Here is a 12,235-nt window from a genome sequence, read left to right as displayed (position 1 = left end):
TGTGTTAATAATAATCAGAATGTTTTCCTGTATCAGCATCAAAATGCATGCAACCTTAAAGGCAATAACAGTGTGTCCCAAAGGCCTCATATTTATTACGTGCCAGCTGATATGTGATAATTTGATTTATTGCACTTTTTCCTTTTGAGAATATGCACGACTATTCAAATGAGGTGCAGATAGTGATTCACTGTGCCATTTTTACAAATTTTAATTCTCCTTGTCACTTGTGTGAGTGAATTAGCTCCATTTCACCTTCCCAGTTTCTTCATTTTTCAGGGTGAATGGCATGCTTGAGTTTTGCGTCTCGTGCATTTCTACCACCTTTCCTCTTTCCAGGTCTCTGTGGTGGATGTTTCTCAGGACTTCTCTTGTTGCCAACAACTGAGAGTTACCACATCACATTCATTTCACGTCTGTCTGTTACGGATAAATGGATTGTTGCTCTTAACGAGCGTACTTCCATTTTTTTCCCCATTAATGGGTTTTTTACTTATCTCAGTAAAACACGTGATGTACATGGATGGAGTGTCTTGTGGACAGATTGGGATTCAAGTCTGTGTTTTGCCACATAAGGATGTGTGAGTAAAACTGGTCTGATTGGACGTGACTGGATATATTTGTGTTTCAACTGAGGTTTCAAAACTCATTTCTACTCAAGCAAAGAAATGTCACCTTGGCAAGGACCAGTTTGTGGAACACTTGTAGACGTTTAAATGTGTTTAACGGTTTCATACTGCCACACTTGATTGCAAGTAAGACGCAATTACAGAGAAGGGCGTGACAATTGTTTCAGTATGGCAATAAATCACTGTTTTGCACTCACTCAAAGGATCAGAAATACACTGAATAGACATGTAACTGTGAAGGCAAATAGTCTTTTTTGATTGAGAAAATGCTTCATTTCTATTGTTGCTGTTCTTGACCATTAAGTTAATCCACAATCTAGTCATCTTTAAGAGACAACCATGTAATGAAGGTCAGCTTCATTACCCACATGAAGTTCACATTGAAGATATGACACAAGACAATGACTGTTTCTTATTGGTTTACTGAGTGTGGTTTTGAGGTTGGCATGTGCAGCCATGTGCTGTTTGTTGGCTTCTCCTTGCAGCATTGTGACTGTAAAAGTCCATCTCAAAATGCAGCTTTATTGAAACGACATGATGCCTCAGATGAAAACTAAAAGATGAGAACAGGCTGATAGCCTTCTGCTGGCAGGTCAATCAGAGCAGGAGCCAGGCATGTGAACGTCCACAGTTCTACCACTCGTCACCTAAGAAATCGATTTAGAGAACATAATACGACACAATCTGCCACATGTTGCTCTGGATGAACGTGTCCAACAATGTGATTCTGTCTCTCCAAGTGTCCAACAGCTTAAGTAAGTCTTTCAAGGAAGAGTCAAGAGTCATGCTGCTGTGACATCAATGACCTCATTCACTGTTTGAGTCACAATCGTGTGGCTCATTACTGACTTGAGATTTGTGGTTTTAGAAGTCCCGTTCCATCTGGTCCTGATTTTTCCATTATTAGTTTTCAGATGTCAAACATGTGTTGGAAAGGCAAATGCTTATTCCCCTATGTCAAAAAGACTGGATAGAATATAATAAAATATTACATTCTGAGTTTATATTTATGTTCAGCGTAGTTGTGTGGCAAGTTTGGGGAAGAGTGAAATTCAAACAGACTAAAATACATTTTAAAGTGAATGCAAATGTAAATTTTTGGTTTGGAATGTTGCAAGTTTCCCACTTCCACCAGTGTCATGGATCAAAGTACGTTGGTTGTTGCACATTAAACACAAAGCTATGGTTTCACTGCTGTGTATTACACATGCACGTAATTACACTCCTTGAATGTCTTTTTTAAAAATTCTGAATTTGGAGAACATCGACCTCACAGGAAAAGGACTTCCACACGGGGAGTCCAAAATGTAAAAGGTTCAGAGTCCCTGAAAGCTTTTAGTGTAAAAGCAGTTGCCTATATCTGTCCTTATGTGCACATCTCTGTTGACACACACAGCTGTAACTGCTAAAAACAAGACTGCTTTTGGGTTCCCATTTTCTCACAAATGCCTTCAGAGTCCCTTCAGAATTAAGGTCCAAGTCTGCTCATCTTTTGAAGCATTTAGTAAGTAGGTCAAGTGCTAACTGAGAATCCTGTCATGAAGAATGTCAGCGATATGATTTCATGTTTACTATAAAAACCACACATTATCAACCCAAATATAAAATGACATTACAGTGAGCAAACTCACATTATCAAATCGGTCTGATAACCTATATTTTGCGGTATTGATTTGAAAGCTGACATAATACCATTAATATAATGGCAGACCTTTGGGAAAAATCAATAACTGAAATTTATTTTACAGAAATCCTTTATATTCCATTTTTTTAAATATCTAAACTCTTATGAGATGAAGGTGTTGGCTGTAGAAACTGAGTCCAATTCAATTACAGGTAATTTGTTCTACTGATTCTACAGCCATGACGTCTAAGCCGAGAAATGTCAAGCCACCATCGATGGTTCCACTCCTCAGCATTCTTCTGATTTAGCATTCTGTCCACTGTCATGCCCACATTCAATTCATGCAGGTAATCACAATTTGGAACATTAGAGTAGCCAAAATGCATGTTCCCCGTGAGATCCCCGGATTTAATTTATTTGTTGGTGAATTAACCCGTCCGTCAGCCTTTCGCACACAGAGGGAGAGGGACATGGGTTGAGGGGATTGGGGATCAGAGGGAGCGAAATTATCCACAATTTTCTTTTCCAATTTTCACTCTCAATGAGCTACTTCTTCCTCTCACAAATAAGCCTGGTGAGCCTGAGGTAATACACAGAGGAGAATCATCTCATCCATAGGCTGTGGCATACATTATCTCTGTCAGTGTTGTGAGGAGACATGCAGCGAATCGCTTCAGGGCACTGAGTCTCTGTTGCTCCAGCTTCAGTGATTGTAAAGGCGTCGTCAAGCCTGACAAATCGTAAACACATGATGGAACCGAAATAGTTGTGAGAAAAAAAAATCGTCTCATATGAACTTTTCAGAGCTGTTTTAGAATCGTCGTCAGGTCTCTGTGTTGCATATTTGATCACCTCTTAGCACGAGGATGAACTGTACTTGTGCCATGTGAGGACAAATGAGCACAAACAGTGAAGATGAGAGAAACGATACAGAAGGGGCAACGAGAACAGGTTTTGTTTTTGCATTTTGTCCACGTGTCTGTCAATTACCATTTTTCCTATGTCAAGAATTAAGTTGCACACCCCACAAAATATTGTCCCATTTGAATTATTAGAATATGTGCTGTTATAACTGTCCCTGTTATGGTTTTTAATGAAACAATAAAGTTGGATTTGTTTCATGTTTTTCTTATTATCATTAAATCCAATGAAAGCCTGTCTGTGTCTCTCAGCCCCAAGCTTATTTGTCCTCACTAAAGAAGAAAATCTCTGTTGCAATTATAGAAAAGCTCCGAAATAAGTCGAACACTGTAATTTTTTTTGTTTGGTTTAAGCAAATATTGCTCAAACAGAAAAAATATTCTACCAGGCTAATGTATATGAGATTATTTAAGGATAAACTGAAATGTACATGCTGAAAGTCAGGAACACGTCATTCTGTGGATCAGCGGGAGAGATTTCTATCAGATTTTCGCTACAAAGAGAAATACAGGTTATTGCTAGGTTCAATAAAATTCTGCTTTACAGATAAAGCTGCGTGACATTTATAAGCCAGCAGGGGAATAAGAGAGCTTAAACTTCCACCAAGTGAAATGCCCTGTGTCGCAATCTTAAAGAAAGTGATCTGTCATTCTCTGCCCATGCTCATGAATCTTTGCTCTGACAAGATTCATGAAATCTGACTTGGTAGACGCACAAACAGCACTGCAAACATTAGTAGGAAATGGGGTTCTGTTCTTGGAAAATGCAGCTGAAACAGATGCTTCTCAATTCCAGGACAGCAAGTTTCTAATATCTAAAAAAAGGACATGAGCAAATAGTGTGATTCATAGCCTTTAATCGTGCAAACAGACAAACATGTCAACAAAAACATGAGGTAAACAGATTTCAAATCAATTAGAAGATAAATCCGTGTTTGAAAGTTGTCATAGTTAATGTCAAAGTAAAACACCCCCACCACCATATCAGAAACACACGAAAAATAGATCTCTCTTAAATTAACAGAGATAACACCACAAAAATATCAGAACAAACATCTGTAATCGGTGGCAAACTAGATGAAAACAGCCGAGACCAAGGTGCTGAAAATATTACCTGTGCAAAGGGAGCAGCATCTCAGCAGAGGGGGCAATCGTTTGTAGGAACATTTGATGATTTTTCGATTGCGTTGGTGTTGTAATGTTCTTCCTTTGACAAGTGACACTTTAAGCAGAGGCAGGACACGTTGCACTCAGCAGCAGCAAAGTGTTGTCTTCTGCTATCATATAGGTCCTTCACTGAACCACTTCTGATGGAGTCAATTTCATTCTGTGATATGAAGTCACCACAAAAGAAAACCCTCCAATTGAACATATTGACTGGTTCTTGCATAACCAAGCAGAAAAATCCGCAAACATGATGAATTCTGATACGGCTGCCTGCCCCCGTCATTATGGATCTCTCACACTGATTAACATGTGGCTTCAGATGTCGGGGTAAGGCGACTGTTGGCTGACAACACGCCCACATGTGGCGCTGGAAACGGCAGGAATTCAATCTCAGGCAAACATATGTACATGCTATGTATGCAAATTACCCAAAGGTTTGATCGTGTTCGTTCCCACAGCTGAGTGGTGGAGGACATGTAGCGGTTTCAAACAGCATAATGGTTGGTTCCTTGATAAAATGGATATTAGTTGTGTCAATCATGCACTCAGAGGTAATAAAAGAAAGTGAGAGAAAAGGAATATCAAATGTAGAATTTTACCTCACTGGATCAGAAAGTCTGAAGGAAGTATTGTAGAGTAGCTGTGTTTTCTACAAATTATTCTTGTTTACTTGTGACTTGGAGAAATGTTGTGTGGCTCTAAAGTGTTCACTCCCCTTGGAAGTTTTCCCCTTTCATTGCTTTTCAATATTGTATCACAGTCATTACCATTTGGCTTTGACAGGAATTACAAAAACAATCATGTTAAAGTGAAAACAGATTTCTACAGAATAATGTTAATAATTACAAATGTGACATAAAAATTGATAGCATGAGTGTTTTCCTGCTTCATGTCAGTATTTAGTAGATGCACCATTGGTCTTAATTACAGTATTGAGCCGGTGTGGACAGGTTTCAGTCAGCTGTGTGCCTCTGAGCAATGCCATTTTACCCCATTCTTAGTCAGGGATAATGAGTGAACAACCCTTTTTCAAGTCCAGCCTCAAATTCTCAATCAGATCGAGGCCACTCCACCACATTCACCTTGTTGTTTGAAAACAAATCTTCTCCCAAGTTGCATTTCTCTTGCAAACTGTGTTGTTGTGCTCCAGGATTTCCCTTTACTCAGCTGCCTTCATCTTACCTTCTACTTTCTGGGCCTTTCTGGGCCTGTTGCAAAGATACAGCCCCATGTCATGATGTTGCCACCGCCATGCTTCACAGTGGCTCACTGCTCAAAACTGTCTCCTGACTCAAATGTTGCTGAAACGTAGTTGCTGCTCCAAAATATTGCACATTACATTATTTTTACTTCAACAGAACCTCTCCCTTTTCAAACCAGTGATAAGAGGTCAGAGATAAAATATGTACGCACATCTTTTATATGAAACTGTCGCGTTCACGCTCATTGAGAATAACATTATGAAGAAGCAGCTTTTCTGATGGATGCAGCATCTATGCTTTGATCTTGAATTCTTTCAAAAGAGTATAAATAACATTCATTAACTAAATTTCTCAACAAATGGTTTTTGAACTGACATAAGTTTTTCTTCATGCCATTCATCTTAGCAATGAAATCTGGTGAAAAACAGATTTCATAGGAGAGAACTTTGTGGATCTGGAGATAGATTGGATAACATCCGCAGTTTTCTGTCAAGAATGTCGTTTGCAATTTACTGAAACATCTTTGATCTTCTTACAGGAAGTCTCTGAAGCAAGGACATTACAGAAAATGCAGAAAATTACTTTTTAAATGGATATGCAAACAGAGAACACAATAGCTGAATAGCGCACTCCCAAGAAATTACATCTAATTTGTACAAAAATTGTCTGAATTCAAAATCATGCATGTTGTCTGAAAGAGCAAATTAGTATCATAAAGAGTTAGTTTTTCTTGTATAGCTAGGATGCTGCATTAGTCATCCTTTAATGTCAGAGAGTACATTTAATCTGTGGTTTGAAAACATCCATTTCACTGAGTGTAGCAATGCTAATGTTCATTATTTTGCTAGATTTTAGACCTTATCAAAACGATTCCGAATAAAATACTGAAACACCAGGTTTTCTATTCACGTGTCCAGGTGGGAAATGACACGTTGTATTGTGTACGGCACTAATCCATCTGGGGACATGAGTGAAAGTCATCATATGTGAAAAACCACACACTCAAGCTGAAACTCGGGAAATTATTTTGCAGTAGACACCATTTCACAGCACTCTACCAAGTATAATAGCTGACATGCACTGCTTTATAATGGTGAGAGTGCTCACAAGTATAGGGTGTAGTGCTTCTTTTGTGACAGTTCATTGAACAAGCCGATACTTCAGAGTGTGTGAGAGTAAATGAAAAAGGTGTGTGCGGGTTTGTTGGGAATGAGACGAAGTTCTGGAGGCCTCGAAGTGTAGGTAGGCTCATCTCTTCGAAGTAGACATGCATGCAGGAGATATCGATGAGAAAAAGCTCCACATAAGAGCCTGTGTTGGAGACTCATCACCTATCTGCTGTTTTCACTTGTAAAAACAGTTGTGTACCTTAAACTATTGTCAGATTTCATAGTGGCTTTAACACCATTCTGTCAACAAAACCTAATTTGCCTCCTAATTCATGAATAATTTCTCTTTAATAATTCTCAGTCATATGCATGAATGTCGTGGAACACAGTGCTGTAATATGCAAATGAACAACATTTCAGAATCCTTACTGCAATATCTTAAGGCTGTACGGATCCCTGTGCACGTTGGTAGCACATCAAAGAGTAGAACAGGATTATACAGCTGTTAAGCAGGCCTAATTGTATTTTTTTTCCTAGTAATAGAGTAAAAATCCCTCTCCTATCATTGATTAAATCCATTTAAATCCAGATCTGTGTACAAAAAATGCATATTTACAGTTTCTTCCCATGAAAATAATCTGTTTCTGCCTGGAAATACCTTAGATGTAACTCTACACCATTGCCTTTCAAGCACTCCAGCTCACCTACAGTTCAGTTCAAACACAGTGCATCTACTCTGCTGCATAACATTCAGAAATACACGCTTAAACTAGGAACTTATTGTAAGGAAAAATAATGACACGCACCCTGCAAGTTGACAGGATTGAATCTTTAGGTTTGTCAGGCGCTGGATATCTGAAATCAGGTTTTTGAGACCGTTGTTCTCAAGGTGGAAATGCTCGGCTATGGCACGACTGGTTATGCCACAGATGGTGTGTTTTCCAGCACATGAAGACATAAAGTAGGTAAAGCGTTGACATCCACCAGAGGGGATGCTTAAAGTTTGTCTATTTAAATTACTCAGAGCCTCTAATTTTCTTACAATCTAAACTTCAGAACAACAAGACATCCCCATTACTTGCTCTGGAATTAGTCTGACAACTTTTTTTTTTTTTTTTGAAAACTGCCTGTCCGGTTTTTGTCAGTGAAGTTCTTTTGTGAAAGCAGCATGAATCTGTTGAAAGGGCTATTTATCTTCACTCTTTATCAATGAAAGTGATCATCAGTGATGACACACTCCAGTGTTACTCAGTCTGTACTCTATCATGTTTGTTCCTGCAGCTGAGTGGTCAAGGACACGCAGCAGGATGATTGTTGTTTACCTGAAAAAATGGTTGTCCGTTGTGGTAATCAGACACTCAGAGGAAGTGAAAGAAAGACAGAAAGACTGAAGTTGGTTCTTTCTTGGTTGAGTTGGACACATTTTCCCCTTTTACTGCTTTTCAAGATTGAATTGCGATCAGTAGAATTTGTCTTTTTGGGCAAGAATTTACAAAAAGCAGACTTTCATGCCAAAGTGAAAACAGATTCCTGCAAAATATTGGCATTTGATATAATATATTTGTATCTTATAAAGGTTTTAGTTCATAATTGTGTGATTTCTAGTACCGAATTATGTTAGGCACTTTAAAGGGAGTGAATATTTATTCACTTATTTTACATTTCATGTGTTTTATTGATATTGCTTTGTAGAAATCCATCTTTTTGTAAGTTCTTGTCAAGAAAGTCTTATTAAATTGACCATGATTCAGTTCTGAAAAGCAATGAAAGGGGAAAACTTTATAAAGGAACATAAGATGTATATAGACGTGCAATCTGGATTATGTTGGATGGGAAGATTTTACTTTAAGGGAATTGGATGTTCCATTTTGCTCTTCAGAAGTGGCTAGTGTTTGGTCTGAGTCCATTTTCTTTTTTATATAAAATGAAGGCCTTTCATGTGTCGACCAGAGTTCACATTCTGACTCCAGCAGGTTGTTATGTTTTGACAACAGAAGCACTTTGGTCAGGAGATATGGGAAGACTGTTGTTTCACTTCAGACCTCGTCTTCTCCTCGAAGTCATTTTTGCCCTTTTTCAAAGTTTAACCTAGACTCCAATCTTTCTCTAAACGTGAAGAAAAACCTGAATGTCTTAAGGTGCAAGCACTGACTCAGATAAAAAGAAGGTTGGTTTCACTCATAAAAGTCACTGCATGTAGAAAAGTGTGTATAGGGGAAAACACAGGACCTGAAAACTAAACCATGTTTTCTACAAGACTGCAGAAATACAGTAAATGTATATGATGTATGCAGAAGGCAAATGAAATATCTGTGGTTTGCAGACATTTTCTTAGTTTTCAGGATATTCACAGGTGCTTTTCACATTAAAATAAATAACATGTTAGTAAAAGTCCACCAGTGAATATACACTACTGTTCAAAAGTTTGGGGTCACTTAAAATTGTCCTTATTTGTAAAAGAAAATCAGAAAGCAGTCAACATGGCTGTACAGACATTACTGATGGCACCAATCCCAAGGCCTCAGCACTAAACCCTCACAGATCTAACTGATGTCACAGCTGTAGAGCTCAAGTCTGTTGAGGGCTTGGAATTGTATCAAAAAGAAGCAATTGGACACACTATTGTCACACATAGAGCCGTATTTCATTCAGAATAGAATAGAATAGCTTTATTGTCCTCATACCTGTAGGCATGATGGACATATGAATAGCTGCCAGTGGATGGTGTGCACTGATAACAAGCAATGAATGTCAAAATAGCAACATTAAATAATAAAATGAAATGTGCATATCAGACAAGACTACATTAAATATGACAACATATGCAAAAGAGACAAATATGTGCAATGTGTAAGGTGAATGAAGTGAAATAAAAACAACAAAATAGACTAAATACGGTCTGGAGATTGCACATAAACGCCATTTGAACCCTTAAAAATGACAATGTGCGTTCAGGTTTTCAGTTCATGAGTCTGATGGACCACGGAAAAAAGCTGCTTCTCAGTCTGTTTGTCCTGCCTTTTGAGGCTGTAAGTCTCTTTCCTGATGGCAGCAGGTTGAACAGCTGCTGGCCAGGGTGGGCGCTGTCTGTCCAGATCTTTTTTGCTCTGCTGATGCAGCAGGAGGTCGCGATGTTCTGGTCCGGTTTGATTAACAGCCGAGTTGATCAGTACTTGTTTTAGACATTAAGAGTTCAGACATTTTAGCAAAGTAGTAAAGGAATGCTATGAATATCTGCAAATACTGTTCAGACGAGTGTGAAAGCAGCTCTACAAACATGCAGTAAACAAACAGAACTGCCAGCAGCCGGAGGCAGTCACTTATAAATAACCTTTTGTGTGAGGCAAGACAACCACTTCTATATGTCACCAATTTCACCGTGACCTATGGATAAATCAAAGCCTGCAGATATTCAGACTCACAGAAAGGCACATAACAGTGCTGAAATGTCTTATATCCTTTGTGTACGCGACAATTTGACAGTGCACTGTAAATAAAGGAGAAAAATGGTCATTTTATACAAGTTTTCCTTTCATTTCCTTTCCATTTATTTCACAGATGCTTTTGCTGTTTTTGTTTTGGATATGGTTTTCTGTATTCTGTATTTTTATATGTGCAAAAAAATCAATAAAATTGCAAAAATAGACTATCCATTCATACATCTAATGTAAAATAACATTCAAAACCTGTAACTTTGACCAGGAACATTTTTTTTGACATGACGAGGCATCAAATTTATCAAAATTTAGCACACATTTACTGTTCTTTTATTAAAATTCATTGTAAAATTCCAGTTTTATGCTGTAAACATATTCATAAAGTTAGATACAAGATGCAATTAATAAAAAATAACAGAAAATCAAGAATTGGTCCTGTCATTTCACATCTGTTTGTTCGCCAAGTCAGAGACATCTTGTATAATTACAGAAGTCTCACATCAAAAGAGCTTTAAATAAATGTTTTCATATTTTCATGGATTTTATTTGTAAGCATCAGCTGCAGAAATATCACTTTTTTTTCTTTTTTTTGCACACTTGCGTCTTAAAGTCAAAGTGTGGAAACTGGGACTGGGCCGCTGTGGGACTCCTGATGTTCTATTTTTGTCACGATTCATCAGAAGGAAACTTCAAAGTAGTGATGATGTGCTGCCGCATTAAAACTTCTTTTTTAATGAGCTTTATCTATTTTAAAACTATTTTAGTTGCCTGTTCAGCTTGTCAGCAAACAGTTTTAATGCTGCTTCACAGCTTGCCTCAGTTTATCTGCAAATCAATTGTGGATTAATTGTGTGTGAAACTACAGCCAACAGGCAACTAACTTATCCGACAAAACAAGACAAAGTTTCACTGTTCAGTTCAGTGAGACTGTTTGAAGACTTGGTGGATAGAGCTATTAAAAACATTTCGCCCATTATGTTGCTGAAAAGCATAACTGAGGAAGCATAACTTCTAAAGATAAATGCCACTTTTAATTAGCAGTGCAAACTGTCTGAGATACAGTGTTGGCAAGAGACAAAAAGCTTGTCTTCATGCAGAGACTGAAAATATGTGGAGTCACTGGTGTCAGCTGAGTTGTTTAGATCAGGACGATGAAAAACTAATCAGGTCTGTCATGTTTTAATCTTATACATCTAACAGGAATCTGATGGTCATTGCTGTCTCACACAGTATTTGGAAAACCAGACTTCAAGAAGACAGACGCCTGCTCAAGGAAAGCACTCTCTTCTCTTTGGTTGGATGTTGCAGGAATATGAACAGTAGTGTTGTTAGCTGAGCTGGATTTACTTTGAAAGAGGGATTCCCATGGTGGCTGTGGAAAGGCCCTTTGCTACCAGACTGCAAGAAAACAACGTTATTGAACCTGGAGCTGTCGGTCTGTGCTGCATCTTTCCTTATCGCTCTCAGTCCCTCCGTCTGGCTCGGAGCGGATTTCTGAATTGGAGCACATTTCACTTTAATGCTGGAAATCAGTGCTTGTGCCTCATCACAAACTCTGCAATAATGTTGTGTGCTTTTGTAGCCTTTTCTTCTGAAGCTTAGTTTTTATTTTCTTATGATAACCTTTTCCTAAACTCAACCTAAGCAAAAGTCTGAAGTAAATCATTTGCATCAAATGGTTATATCTAGAGTTATTAACCCTTCTATTGTCGTCATCTGCGAACACCAAAAAAAAAAAAAAAAAAAAAAAACAGCAATAAAATTTCCCCAAATTTCAGAACATCTGCAAAATCTTTAGGAGGAAAATTCCAATAATTCCTTAAAAGTTTCCTTAAAAGCTATATATTTTTTAAAAAATCCTGAAATTTGGTAAGAAATTTTTTGTAAATATTTAAAAAGAGTAAAAATATCTAAAGTGATTACATATATGTCAATGAAACTTCTAATATTTTCTTTAAAAACATTCACATAAAAATCAACCAAAATCCAGCTAAATTTGCTGCATTTTGGTTGATTATTTTGTGAATGTTCTTAAGAAACATTTTTAACATTTCTTTTTTCCACCAAAAAATGCTCAAAGATTTCCCAACACATGTTGAACATGTGGACATCAGAGGTTTCACTGTGAAAATATATGTTTTTTCCAC

This window comes from Acanthochromis polyacanthus, chromosome 8 (genome assembly GCF_021347895.1).
Source record: "Acanthochromis polyacanthus isolate Apoly-LR-REF ecotype Palm Island chromosome 8, KAUST_Apoly_ChrSc, whole genome shotgun sequence".
NCBI lineage: Eukaryota > Metazoa > Chordata > Actinopteri > Pomacentridae > Acanthochromis > Acanthochromis polyacanthus.
This window is presented reverse-complemented; position numbering follows the sequence as displayed.